The following is a 14441-nucleotide window of genomic DNA, read 5'->3' as shown; positions in this document are numbered from 1 at the left end:
GAAACTAGGACACTCACAGAATGGGAAGCTGGTTTCATGAACAGTAAGGTATTGTCACCTCTTTCCATCCCTTTTCAATAGATGTCAAAACCAGCTAAAATCTGTTTCTGTTTGGGGCTGGAGAGAAAACTAGTGTTTAATGGCCCTGTCTGTTTGTCTTCCTAATGGTTGTACATCTAGTGATTTAAAGGGTTCTCATGTGGGCATTTGTCACCTGTTCCATACAGTGACCAATAATTAGAGCAAAACAACACGTGGAATGGCCAAGTGCAAATTAACAGCTGTCGAGCTGACTTCAGTTTGCAAGTAATATGACCTGAAGCAACTGGCCACATACATATACATCCCCAGGGTAAAACAAGCTTGCAGTTGTCGTAAGTGGCTGCTGGAGAAAATCCACAAGAATCTGTAATACAGTAGATAGTGGAGCATTCTCCTCGATGCTAGAAATGAGGCAGGTGAAACTGCTGTTATTTGAGCAATGCTCAATCTAAAAAAAACAGGTTCAGCACCTTTTAAATTGAAATTACCGAAATGTATTGAATATGCTAGACAAAAGAAGGTGTGATTCATTTTTACATAATTTCCAAAATATTGATGTAAAGACTACATCAATTGTAAAGTAAATTTTCAATGACTAGCCACTGCAGAATGACAGACGCCTGCCTGGGTGTCCGTGGATGAGATATGCCTATTCATGGAGAGACTGAAGATTTTGGTAAATGGCACTGCTATTAAGAAAAGTGATGGGTGGTTTTACCGTCCACAGGAATATGAAAATGGAAGACTCCCAAACAGGAGAGAGACACAATAACGACAAGACCAAAAAATAGAGAGAGTCAGAGGAGAAAGAAGCAGGCGAGACTCTGCGAGTCACTAGAATAAATGAGAGAGAGGAACCGATTGGGTTTCTTTCAGGGGGAGATTTCTGTTTTATTGGAGGGACTCATCAGTGTCAGTGGCAGCGAACTGACCTAGGCAGGAAGAAAAAGCCGGCTGATTCTGAGGAAAAGCTGTGGTTCCTAGGGCTCTGAAAGGGTGCTGCAGACTGGTAGGGGAACTGAGGTGGGGGAAAATAAATGTAGGTACATCTGCTAATTGGTGTAAACGTGCACAGCTCTTTTAATCAGCACCTGAAAGTAAAGAACAGTTGTGTCAGAAAGCCTTGTGCAGAAGTCTGTCTGCACTTAGATGCTATGCTTGTCATATGTTCCTGAAGAGACAGACTGAGCCTTCCTCGATTTTGCTTGCAGGGTTAAAAGTCTTGGGCGGCCTCTGGCCTTCTCCATCTCCCTCTGCTTCTATCCAGTCCTGTCCCATGCCTCTTCATACACATACAAAGCATGCGCGTATATTTATATGTATGGATGTACATAAGCATACACAAACGATACCCATAAATTCCCATGCATATTGATTTCCTTTTATTTCCCGCATTCCCTATCTCCACTGTGATCCACCTCTTCACAGGCTGCCTCCTCCTTTTCCTTATTTCCCAGGCAAGAGAGTATGGACAGCACGGAATGGCTCTGCTGCCTGTTCTGGTGCCCAGTTTTTTAATGTCTTAGGACAAGACCGCTGCAGAGGGAGTGCTTCTCAGCCCGGAGCTGTGGCGTCACGCCGTGGTAGCTGTGCTGGGGTCCACGCGGTACAGCAACAGGCAGGGCTTCTGCACAAGGCATCTTCCGCGATTTTAGCCACCAAGCCCCAACAGGCAAAGGGAAACTAGAGATTTTGGTACCGAATACGGGCAGGTTTTCACAAAAACAGCAAAACGCATTTTCTTGTGGAAGTAGCTGGGGACCTTCTGTCAAATTTTAAAACCCTATTAACTGAGATTTAGAACAACCAGCCCTCATACGGGCACTCAGAACAAACACACACAAAACAGACAATGTGGGGACATCTTAGCCACTTAGCTTCCTAAATGGAGGAATTGCTAAATGGCTCTTCCTGCCCTAAACCGGTAGAATAATCACAGATTCATTCAATCAATGCCTCTCTGCAAATTAACTTCTTTGGATGTTTTATATGTATTTTTGAAAGCCTTCCCAGCAGAATCCCTCGGAGTGCTGCATTCTGCCTTAAAAGAAAATTCCAAATAATACCATGTTTAAGAGAAAGGAGAGCAAGCTTTCTACTCCCCTCAATTAAAAAAAAACCAACCCAAAAACCCGCAAACCAACCCCTCCACCAAAAAACCAGCAACGGGGAGAGAGGTGTAGCTTTCTAGGAGTATGATTTAAAGTGAATGAGAAAAAAAACCCCAAATTTGATCACTGAAAAAAATAAAGGACTGATTTAAAACCTTTGTGGGCAGAGAATAGATAGTCAAAACCTAACAATAACAACGGAGCAAAAAAGAGGTGACAATGCTGAATAATCCTAAACCCCCTCAGAATAATTCAAACTTAGCTGTGTACAATTTCCAAGGAGAAGAAAGCAAGGAACAAATGTGGTCACTGTGGTTTTCTACAAGACTAGCTAAAGATCAAAGATCAAGGTAAAAAAATACATTTGTATTAAAAATGTCAAATGTGGAGTTAATGAGAGCTACTTAAAGTGGGCACAAAAAGAAATGTTTAAAAAAAACCCAACCCAAACCACAAAAGGTCAGACAATGTGTGGCAAAAAACATTACTTTTGCCTTCTTAATGTATAGGCAACATAAAAGTTGGTTTGGTTTATCATCATTAGTGTTATACAAGTACGAAAAAATCTGTAGATTAATGAAATCTGAAGAGTTTAAACTGGAGTTCTTGTTGGTGTCAGTAACTGTACGTAGGGAGTAAAAGAGCAGAAGCAGAAGCAGAAAAAAGACATTCAGAGGACTGAACCACAGAGGCTCCGATTCTCCTCTCACTTGCACCAATTTTTTGCTGAGGTCGCTTCTGTCTCAGAGAGATTAATCATGATTTCCACAGCAAATCAAGGACGCAGCTGAATACTGAATGAGTGTAAAATGCAGACAGTGCTAAAACTGAAAGAGAACAAAAAGCATCTGTGGAAAGCAAACTGAACATAACTAGGAGGGCACCGCGTCTGGGGAAAAACAAGCCAATACCTAATTCTGTGCTGTATGTGGAGAGACATTTTTACTGAAACAGGGAAATAGTATTTCGTATACTTCTGGCTTTTTAGAAAGGCTGCACTAGGAATTGGGCAATCTGTCCCAGGGACCTCATCCGAGCGTATGTATGGACAATCTCAGAGACTTCTGCAAAGAAGAGAAATGCTTGTTGTGCTTGAGGGACAGACTTCTCTGGATGATTGGAAGAGGTAAATGTGCGTAGCGGGGCTGAGAGGTGACTAGAGTACAATAAAAAGCTATTTCTATTTGCGGGATAAGCAGTAAGGAAAATTGAAATATTTAAGGTTACAGAAAGAAGACTATTGAGGTAAAAGTACCATCCAGACAGACCATGAGATAACCACTCTTGCGGTGAGATACATTGGACTGTGAGCAGTGTGAAAACAAAGCAGCAGAGCCTGGACCTCAGGCACTTCAGCTAACCGTGAATCAGCTGAGCACCACTGATCTGCTAGATGGCTTGGATCCTATCAGATCACTGTCAGGATATGGACATCAGCTTCCTATGGAAGACTGCCCAAGTTCAGAGTCCTTCATCCGTCTCGTCTCTTTTTTAAGGAAGATTGCCTTTCTTTTCTGCTCCAGAGGTAAGGAAATATTTTACCTTATGTGAATATCCACGATGATAAATTGTTACTGAAAATCCCAGGTACCATTTGTAATTTCTTTAAACGCTTGCTCTGAAAGGCTGTTCCTAGCTGTTATTGCTTTAAATCTGAGATGGTAACAAAAGGCTTAATTAGATCTACATACAAAGCACATTAAACACAAAATTTCGTATAGCCCTTGTAGATACTTCCATTAGAAGAATGTGGTCACTTTGGCTGCACGTATAAGAATGGAGACGTTCTGAAAACCTAAAAAACTGCTTCCACATCCTGTGTACTGAGTTCCAGATGACGATGTTTCATGCCTATACAGTTTTTTGAAATCCAAAGAAAAAAGTCAGTGCTTTACAAGGTATTATGTACACATGCCCAGAAATGCAATAACTGGGTGCAGTGGGTGGGTAGCAGCTGCTTGGCACGTCAAGTGGGTTTGCATGTGTACTGAGAAGGGAGTTGTAATCAGTAGAGCAGGTTTGAGAATACAGGTTAAGGCATGGCGAATGTAAGAGGACGTATGCTGCAGCCTTTGCACTGCACCGGCAAACAGCCTAAGGGCAAAATCCCACGTAGGGATAAAGCAGATGTTAAGGGCAAAGTGCCGTTCTGAGATACAGTATATGCTCGCCACAAACGGCATTACTGAGGTCTAATGCTTTGTACGTCTTTACAAAGAATGTCTGACGTCCGTGGTTCTAAATATCAACAACTCCATGAGCAATTAGGTTGTGTGCGGGGAGGTGCAGGCCTTGAAACAGCTTTCCACCTGAAGGGAACAGCTGCCTGCCTGTTCTAGCTGGTGACAGTTTTTCCAGACTTTTTTTTGTTGGTCGTTGTGGGAGCCGGTCTGTCAGTGCTGAGCTTGTGAAAGCGAACGCCACGTCCCCACAACACTCGTCTGCATTTGGAAACTTCCATCCTGATGTTTCCCCGGCTCAGCTGATATCCATCTTTCCAGCCCAACCTGCGAGGACATTTCCTGCTAAGCGGCCTGGTTACAGCACACGCAAGAACACATTTCCCTCCAACGTGCAAATTCAATTTTGAATCGCTGGAGATTCATACTGCTGTCCAACGCTATAAACTCTAATTGTGTGGGAGAACAAATTTGCTTTTCTGACCACTCATCTTTGACAGACTCATTATTTTGTCATAAAGCAATTGAAATGATATTTTTGGCAGTTACATAAGGCGCAGGAGGCACTCTGGCACGTTGAAGGAGCAGGGCTGTTGTAGTGGGAGCAGGAGCCCCGGGCGCGCTGCGTTCCTCACAGACTCTATTTACGTACAGACAACTGACATCAGAATGCTGTAAATATCACTGAGGTGATTGTTAATACCGTGCCGATGCTCCTGCATGTGAGTGCCAACCAACAGACTGGGGGTCACATGAGGGGATCATTTATGTTGAAGAGATCATTCAAAAGAAAGAAAGGCAGGAGAAGCTCTTTGATACATTTTTAACGACCAGCCATATGTTCCTCACTTAGATACATCTTTGGATCATTCTAGGTCATCGCCAAAGTTTAGAAAATCGACTTAAAACGAGCTTGTAAGCCCTCTGCATGGGCTCTTCACTTTTACATGCCACGGGGCAGCTCTCTGCTCCCAGGTAGGCGAAGCCTGAACTTACACCGGAGTCGGCGTGTTTGCCCTTCGCATTAGTGCCCACACAATGTGGTGCACACAGAACGTAAAATACCATCCCGCACAGTTTTAATTGGGCATTTTAAAACACTATTAGCAATGTTAGGAGCCTTAGTCAGCTTGCCCCAGTGCTAGCGACTACTTCCAGCACCGTTACCGCTGTCCTAAAGGACTTTGCTGTGTTTAGCACGACATCAAACGTGTTAAGGCTGTCATATACGTTATGCCTCTCAAGCTTACTGAAGACCTTGAGGCAGCTTCACCAGTGAGACTGAGTTTTCTATTATAATGTAGACAAAGATGAAAATTCCACGTTGCAAATACATTTTAAGTGATACCTCAGCCATGAAGGAGGAAGAGATGTAGGTCGAGAAAGCAAAAGTTAAAATATATATACCTTTAAAATATGCCATGAAATAGAATCATAGAATCATAGAATCATTAAGGTTGGAAAAGACCTCTAAGATCATCGAGTCCAACCGTCAACCCAACACCACGACGCCCACTAAACCATGTCCCTAAGCGCCTCATCTACCCGTCTTTTAAATACCTCCAGGGATGGGGACTCAACCACTCCCCTGGGCAGCCTGTTCCAATGTTTAACCACTCTTTCAGTAAAGAAATTTTTCCTCTTGTCCAATCTAAACCTCCCCTGGCACAACCTGAGGCCATTTCCTCTCGTCCTATCTCTAGTTACTTGGGAGAAGAGACCGACCCCCCCCTCGCTACAACCTCCTTTCAGGTAGTTGTAGAGAGCGATGAGGTCTCCCCTCAGCCTCCTTTTCTCCAGGCTGAACAACCCCAGCTCCCTCAGCCGCTCCTCATCAGACTTGTTCTCCAGACCCCTCACCAGCCTCGTTGCCCTTCTCTGGACACGTTCCAACATCTCAACATCCTTCTTGTAGTGAGGGGCCCAAAACTGAACACAGTATTCGAGGTGCGGCCTCACCAGTGCCGAGTACAGGGGCACGATCACTTCCCTGCTCCTGCTGGCCACACTAGTTCTGATACAGGCCAGGATGCCGTTGGCCTTCTTGGCCACCTGGGCACACTGCCGGCTCATGTTCAGCCGGCTGTCGACCAGCACCCCCAGGTCCTTTTCCTGCCAGGCAGCTTTCCAGCCACTCTTCCCCAAGCCTGTAGCGCTGCATGGGGTTGTTGTGGCCGAAGTGCAGGACCTGATACATATCCCAAATATTTGGGATAAAACCAGCTTTCCATCTGAATCATTAATTTTTGAGATTTTACATATTTTTTTGTTTTTTAATTTTTTTTTTTGACACTTTGAGACAAATTCATCATAATTTGAGAAACTGTCTATACAGGTAAGTGACAAACTCTTGTACCATTGAGTGTACAAGGTAAACATCATGGAAATACTTAGATAAGTTTGTTCGTCCTTTACATCTCTCTAACAAGTGGAACATCTTCTCCTGGAGGCTCACAGTCTCAGAAACGTCATGTCTGCTGAATATTATTATTCATTATATCATAGGATTTTTCCATGTCATGTCAAAAACCCCAAAGTTTTGGTCCCTACCCTAATTTCCAAAGCTTAATAGATGTCTACAGAGCTTTACTATTGAAGCAGATTTTGTGGGGATGAAAACAAGCATAAAGGACACTATTGTGAAGAAATAAAATGATTGCTGGCCAATTTATTTCTGCGAGGATGGAAGAGACCGTGAGACCACACACATAAAAGAGGTAACAAGATAATTACTGCAATCTAGGCTACCAGTGCTCACCGCAGGGACTACCCATCTGAAGAAGTTCTGAGCTAAAAGGGTCAACAAAAACTAAGGACAGTTGGCAATCAGAAAATAGCATGGGTTGCTGGCTGCAAGTAGGTCTGCTGAACAAATGTTCCAGCTCATGTGAAGCAGAAAAGTAAATTCTGGTTTTTATTCAGTATTTTTTGAGCCATGTGAATACCTCAGGTCCACGTTGCTGCACGGAATCCAAGTCCAAAAAAGGCACTACATCTTTTTCTGGAAGTTACGAATAAGACCCCTGTGGTCTGCCGGTAAAATGCAGCCACTGTAGTGAGAGTAATGAAATGTGAGTCCGTCCTTTCCTTCGTTTATTTCTGGAAACGCATTTGGTCACCAGTCTTTTTCCCTGTGCCCTTCCCTGAATTTATCTAATAAATCATAATCCTTCACCGAAAAAAAATAAATTCCTGTGTGGAATGGGGCTACATCAATAATAAAGGATAAAAAAATTCAGTAATAACAAATATAACTTTGTATAGGTAGATATATTACTCTTTCATTTGCAAAGCAAGGACTAATGTTGGATCAGGTTTTTAAGCTTCTTAAATCTGTAAGTAGCTTTGTGGCTAGAAAAGAAGTTTAACCTGCTCTCAGTAATCCTGCTGCACCTTACTACCTTAGAATCCAGAGATTTACAGAAGCCTCTTCAACTTCATTCTTTACCGTTTAGTTTTCGCTGCTAAATTTGGGAGGAAATTGAATTAGATTCCCACAGGCAGTATGGAAAATTGGGGAAGACAGCTTCTTATTCTCCCTCAGGTGAATATAATATATCTAGTGGGGAACAGCAAAACCCAGGCACAGAGAGCGTGTTTGCTTTGCTTTCTCAGTGGCCTACTTCCAAGCAGTTTGGAGAGCTTGAAATGAAAAAAGAAAACAAAGTCCAGAAGGGCAGCAGAGTTCCCTCTCCCACAGGAGCGAGGACTTTCCAAGACTCACAGGAAGCGTGCAGGGCATGGAATTGCCCAGTGTTTGCACTAAGCCAGCCCAAAAACAAGTGCTAAATTTAAATGTTAACATGTTTGTAAGATTTACTGTGTTCACACGCTAGTAAACATTTCTATATATTCTGATTGTTCAAATGGGAACTATTGTCAAGCTAAATGCTGGTCAATACGAACAAGAACTACAGGATCACTACGGATCGATTTATATCTCAACCTGTATCTGACCAGTATGCTCTCTGATAGATGCGCACCGTCTTCCTTGTGAAGCCAAACGTTAGTGGGGCAGGTCCTTTCGGCTTCGCCGCTCCTTTCCCCCTGCCCCTTGCAGACAGAGGGCCGCAGGCAACCTTACCTTGCCAAATAAACAGTACATGTTTCTGAAATGCGGTAGTTTACTAGATGACATCCTTCCAAACAAACAGAGGCAACTGAAAATGTTTACGGGCTAGATCAGCAACGCTCAGAGCTCAAACATAGAAAGGAGGAGGCAGTAACCTATTAAACCTCTTACAAACACCTCAGTATGTAAGCGTTTGAAACCGTTCTGATTTCTTGGCTAGATAAAAAATGTTACAGACCAACAGATCTGAAAATTTTCAGTCTCTTAGGTCCAAAGTCTAAAAATAATCCAACGATGCTTACATCTAGTAGAACAGAACAGCTAATTCGGAGTCCGAGTTATTTCAGTTTACCACATAAAAAATACCTATCCTTAATATGCAATACTTAGATAGACCTAGCCAAGTGGGATGGCCAAATGCTTTTTCTAATTTTCATTTCACATTCTCTAAGTGTTAAAGCTGAAATAAATCTGTCTGAAAATATAGCTGCTGTTAGCTGCTGTAGAGAACTAACTTCCATCCCCTTCCCAAATACGCGTTTTTGCTTTTTCTTCAGAGAGATTAGTTTTCGTGGAAATGTGTCGATAAAGAGAGCGGCTATAAAATCTGCTAGAGTTTGCCAGCATCATGTTCCGCAAATAATTTCACCCATGAACACAGTTTGCCAGATTCTTAGCTGATGTAAATCCATCTGGCTCCACTAGAATCAATGAAATGATGTTAGTTCACACTGTCTGAAATGTGGCCTAATTTGCTTCCAGCTTTCATTCACATTATCCTAGGCTCGGTGGCTGTATTTTTAGATAATGGCAGATAATCTTTTTATCATTTTAAATGGCAGGCCTGAGATCTTGAACAAGCATGGGATAGAAACCGGGCGTCAGTGGAGGATAAGGAGCCCAGGTGTGATGTGCTTTTAGGGACACGACTGCTGAGAAGGTAGGATGCTGGTATTTTACACTGTTCGCATGCATCTGTTTTGCTCTAATCTTTAACCTCAGAAATAGGAAGCTTTTATTATCCACGTGAAGGATGCCAAAACTGGGGACCTTGGCAGCCACGTCTCTCCCAGAGAAGCAGCAAAATCTCTTGCTACGGTGAATATGAACAATGACGGTTTCTTCCAGTGCTACCAACTAGTGACTGTTTTGGTAGGTTCCCAGACTGCCACTGAAGAATGGAGAAAAAGCAGCAGACGTAAACTCTAAGTACGTCAGTGTTACACTTAGTCCCTCTTTTCCCTTCTCTCCCACTAGAAATTTCCCTGCTTTCTCACTGGAATCACTTGGTCTCACCTACTAAGTTGCTGTACTGCACGTAACCATTTCTTGCAAACACTGATGGGATGGGAGAGAGGGAAGCACACGTATTGCAGAGGTACTATACAGTTTAGGTGTTCTGAGCTGTCATGATATATCACACGTGCTTTGATTGGTTTGTCCTAAATATCAAGAAAAACTAGGAGAGGGTAAAACCCAAAACATCTCAGCTGCTTATGCTGTTATACATCAGAGGGGCAAGAATGCAGCTCTCCCTCCGCCAGCTGGAACAACGCAATCTGTTTGGCAGTACCTTGTCGTTGTCTGTCTGACGGTGCACGGAAGTTAAGGAGCATGCTGGCTGAGACTTGGCTACTGCTCATTGCCATCAGGATATTAAGGAAGCACGAAAGTTTTTGTCATGTTACATTTTTTTGCTGCTGTGCAAGGTCTTGCTTCGCCAGCCTTAGTCTGCCATCCGTCCATTGGGCAGTAAGTCATTATCAGCAAGTCAATACACCCCAGACACATCTTCTATTTTAACCACCATAATACCGCCAGGCAGAATTTAACCACTGTATCACAGCAGTTGTAGAAGTCTGTACCACAACCTGCTAGATCGTTAAGCACGGGACACACAAACCTCGGATGAAAGGTGCAAGCGATATATCACTGCAAAGTTTCACAGCTTACAAATTCAAAAATGAAAGTTAAAAAGTCTTTAGGAGTCACTGTTTCTTCTCTTTTCTCCCAATACAAATCTGAACATTAGATTTTAAATTCCTGGCGTTGTGCTAATGTGCATCACCACTTTTGAGTTTATTGAGACACCGATTTTTCTGGGTTTAATTTAATTAATACCAGTCTTACATCTGCTCAGCAGCAATCCCAAGAAAGCCGCTCTAAGATGCTAGCGATTACACCAAACTTCCTGCCTTTATCTGTAAGTAGTATTTCACAGTATCAGCCGCCAGCTGGTACCCTGCATTCTTTTTCCCAGCACAACACTGAAAAGGAACAATTTGTTGTGTGGGAGGTCTAAAATTGCGGTCATTAAATTACCATCCAAGTGGACATGCTTACAATACCATTCAAAAATGTTACTTAACTCTCTGCAACGGGAAAAATTTTCTTCTCGGTAGCCCAAGTGAGCTCTTACAAATTTGTGTCCACGATTAATGCTGGACAGACCTGGCTGAAGTAGAAATATCTTTACTGTAAGCTTAGAGAATGACTCGGGATGTAGCACCTATTGTGTCACAGTAGGGAATAAAGTATTTTCAGGAGCCGTTGTCAGGGGAGCAACGTTTCGGCTACTTGAGGAACAAGCAAGGTTAATTTCATACTGATTTTGATAACTTTTTGAGGACTATAATAGAGAAAAGCAGCATAAAAATATCCATGGTGCATGCAGAATTCGACACCAGGGAAACCAGTTCTGTGGTGCAGTACATCTGCCGCTCTTTTCAAAAGATTTTAAAGCATTTCTGTTTAAGAGACCTCCTATGGACTCATTTATTTAAAGGCTCGAATGTGCCCGTAGTAGTTACTGCTGCAGGGATGGCATATACAGTAGAGTGGGGTATGGGCTGTAACGGGATGCCTCCAAGGGAGAGAATATATGCCTTGCGCTACCCTGAGAGCTGTTCCCGGGAGGAGCAGTCGATGCAAGCCCTAACTCAGTGCGGGAGCACGCTGCCGCCGCCGCCGTCCTCGCTTGGTGTCCCTTTGCACCCAGCGAGGACTGGCCCCCCGTGCAGCTGCAGCAGCCGTTAGGGCGGGATGCCTGCACGTAGGCACGGAAGAGGTGCAGAACAGCCCACCCCACATACGTCTGCTCTTGGACGCCAGGTTTCACTTGAAAAAGCGAGACCTCTCTGGTAGCTTTTACGCAATGAATAGCTCGGTCCTGTTCCTACTGCAGCCAGTAACAGGAAAGGCCTTTCTGTGGATCCTGGTATCAGGATTTAGTGAGGAGCCTTCTCCCCTGCTCATTCTCCGATAGGCATCGGCTGTGACCAGCTCTGCTTTTAAGCCCTCTTGTTAAGTTTATGTCCTGTAGGTGAAAGGATTTTACACGTCAAACAAAGCCCTGAGACTTCCACCTCCCTTCCAAACAGACACAGAGGCCAGGGAAAGATTTGTTTCCAAGAAGAAAGAGAGTCATAATTCAGAGAAAAGCAAATGCAAAGCGGAATCGTTTTACGGAGGTTGTCTAACCCTGTCAGAGCGGCTGGTTCAACCCAACTCACGGTGGCTCCGACGAAACACCCGGCTGGGCAGGCTCCTGCAGCGGCTGGAGCCGTGCGGGACGTGCCGGGGAAGCAGAGTCGGAGCAAGGGGGAGGAGAGGGCAGGAACGCTTCGGGCAGTTGATCAGGAGACCCCGCTTACCTCTCTTTGAAAACCGCCAGAAAGAAGTCAGACATTTCTCCAAAGAGAAAAGGAATATTGAACATATCCTCGGGGTTTTGTTCTACATATTTTCGCCACCTTCTGCTCCAGGTGTACCCCCAATACGCACAATCAGCAATAAAGCACACATAAAGAACAAAGGCTGAGTTCTCATTCCAGTTAAATTCTGTTAATAAATACAGTCACACACAACCTAACAGTCCCTGAAAAGCCCAGGACTTAAGTGCTTTAAAAAGACACGTACTTCAAAACCAGATTTCCTTTCTTTCATCTGTCTTGTTTTATGGGAGATGTGTTGGGGAAAGGTAAAGAACTGTTGATAAAAGCACACTTTAATTTTCAATATCACCGTGAGACGTCTAGGCACTGCCTGGACATTTAGGAAAACCACCGGGATAAGCGAGGGCATAGCAGAAACGTAATTCAGGTTGTTCTCTTTTGAGAACCCTGAGAATCCAGACATGAAAACTTTTGGCGGATGATTTAGTGGCCTGTTCTCTTGGTAGATATTTTGAAATTACAAATATGTATAATATCTTTGAATTGTGAATACTTGGCCTAGCCCAAAACTAACACTTGATTCTGAGAACTAGCTTAATATTCTCCTTTTCAGGCTTATACCTTGCTCCTCGTCTCCACAGAAGCCACTGCCCGAGAATCATCGCTGCAACCACTTCCGAAGGGCACCTTTTCACACAAGTGCACTGTGTCCTGCTGCTCCCCCCGCGGTGTTTTGCTGTTCTGCTGGTTATCGCTGATATTACTTCTAGGTGCTACCCCAGTTTAAGGACTTTGATTCACCTCTCTCCCTCCACAGCGCTGCCGTCGTTACCAGAAAGAGAGACGCACCGGGCAGGCTGCGGCGAGCGCCAGCGTCCCAGCCATTGTCCTCCGCCGGGTCCCGGCGGCGTCTCCGTTTGATGCTTCTCGGTGTCCTGGTTTCGGCAGGGATAGAGTTAATTTCCTTCCTAGTAGCTGGTACAGTGCTGTGTTTTGGATTTAGGATGGGAACAAAGTTGATAAGGCACCGATGTTTTAGTTGTTGCTAGGTAATGCTTACACTAGTCAAGGACTTTTCAGCTTCCCATGCTCTACCGACTGAGCAGGCTGGAGGGGCACAAGAAGCTGGGAGGGGGCACAGCCAAACTGGCCAAAGGGACATTCCATACCATGGGACGTCATGCCCAGTACATAAACTGGGGGAAAGCTGGCCGGGGGGGCCGCTGCTCGGGGACTGGCTGGGCATCGGTTGGCAGGTGGTGAGCAATTGCACTGTGCATCACTTGCTTTGTGTATTATTACTATTATCATATTATTATTATTATCATTTTATTTCAATTATTAAACTGTTTTTATCTCAACCCATGAGTTTTTCTCACTTGTGCTTTTCCAATTCTCTCCCCCATCCCATCGGGAGGGGGGGAGTGAGCGAGCGGCTGCGTGGTGCTTAGTTGCCGGCTGAGGTTAAACCACGACACTCGGGAAGGCTGAGGAGAAGAACGCGCCTACTACAAGGGCAGGTTAATCGATCCCCTTCTGAAAAGTCATGTTGCTGGACTTGAACTTTAGGGATAATTATAAGGCACGAGGCAGCTATATTCTTTTCTGGAGTGTGTTCCGAGTTACTTGTGAATAAACCGTCAAAGTCGAGGGTGCATAACGAACTGCTCAGAGCAAACGAAGCTGACTAAATATTTCAGAAGTGGTTTTGTTCTGGTATTTTCTTGCGTTTCATTAGGGTTGATTTTCAACATGCGTAGGCCTCACGGCTCCATCTAAAATAATTGGGAATTGGTTTCTTCCTATTACCAAAACAGATACTCCAAATCCACTTTAAAATATATAGGTTTTTTTTTTGTTTCTCTTTTTTCCTTTTCCTCTCTTAGTTTTTCATCTTGATTGAAGGTCATAATTTGAAAGAGAAAAGTGAGAAAACCGAACAGAACATTTCTCATTGTTTATCATGCTAGCCTCAATTTTTTAACTTCTAATTTCCATACAATATAAACTCCTTGTCACAGAATAATTCCCTCTGGAATTATTATGGTAAGAATTATTTGCCAGTAGAGGTGTGCGAATAATTGATTTTTCAGTTCACTGACTGAACTGAAAAAAACTGGGAAGGAAAAATAATTTGTGTCAAATGAAATGCGTAGTTTTATTTTCAGGGTTTAAATCCCTCTTTAGAAATTATTTTTGACCATTTTTTGAACAAAAACATTTCCAAAGGAAAAATCGTGCCTTTTTTGAGTTTTCAAAAAAAATTAGTCAAAAGTATTTATTACTGGGGGTTGAATTCTGAAGATACTTTTAGCCATCCCTGTCAGAAGTTTCTTCTGTGAATAATTTATACTTCAAAAAT

The 14441-nt window shown here is 43.5% G+C and overlaps 1 protein-coding gene across 1 annotated transcript in view; it reads right to left on the bottom strand.

Annotated features, from left to right (window-relative positions):
• The window catches only part of NTNG1 (netrin G1), a 155770-nt gene that overhangs the window by 62504 nt on the left and 78825 nt on the right, over positions 1–14441 (bottom strand). The window lies entirely within an intron of this gene.

The sequence above is a fragment of the Pygoscelis adeliae genome, unplaced genomic scaffold (genome assembly GCF_000699105.1).
Source record: "Pygoscelis adeliae isolate BGI_AS28 unplaced genomic scaffold, ASM69910v1 Scaffold265, whole genome shotgun sequence".
Classification (NCBI taxonomy): domain Eukaryota; kingdom Metazoa; phylum Chordata; class Aves; order Sphenisciformes; family Spheniscidae; genus Pygoscelis; species Pygoscelis adeliae.
Note: the sequence above shows the minus strand (reverse complement) of the source record. Positions and strands in the feature narration are given on the sequence as shown.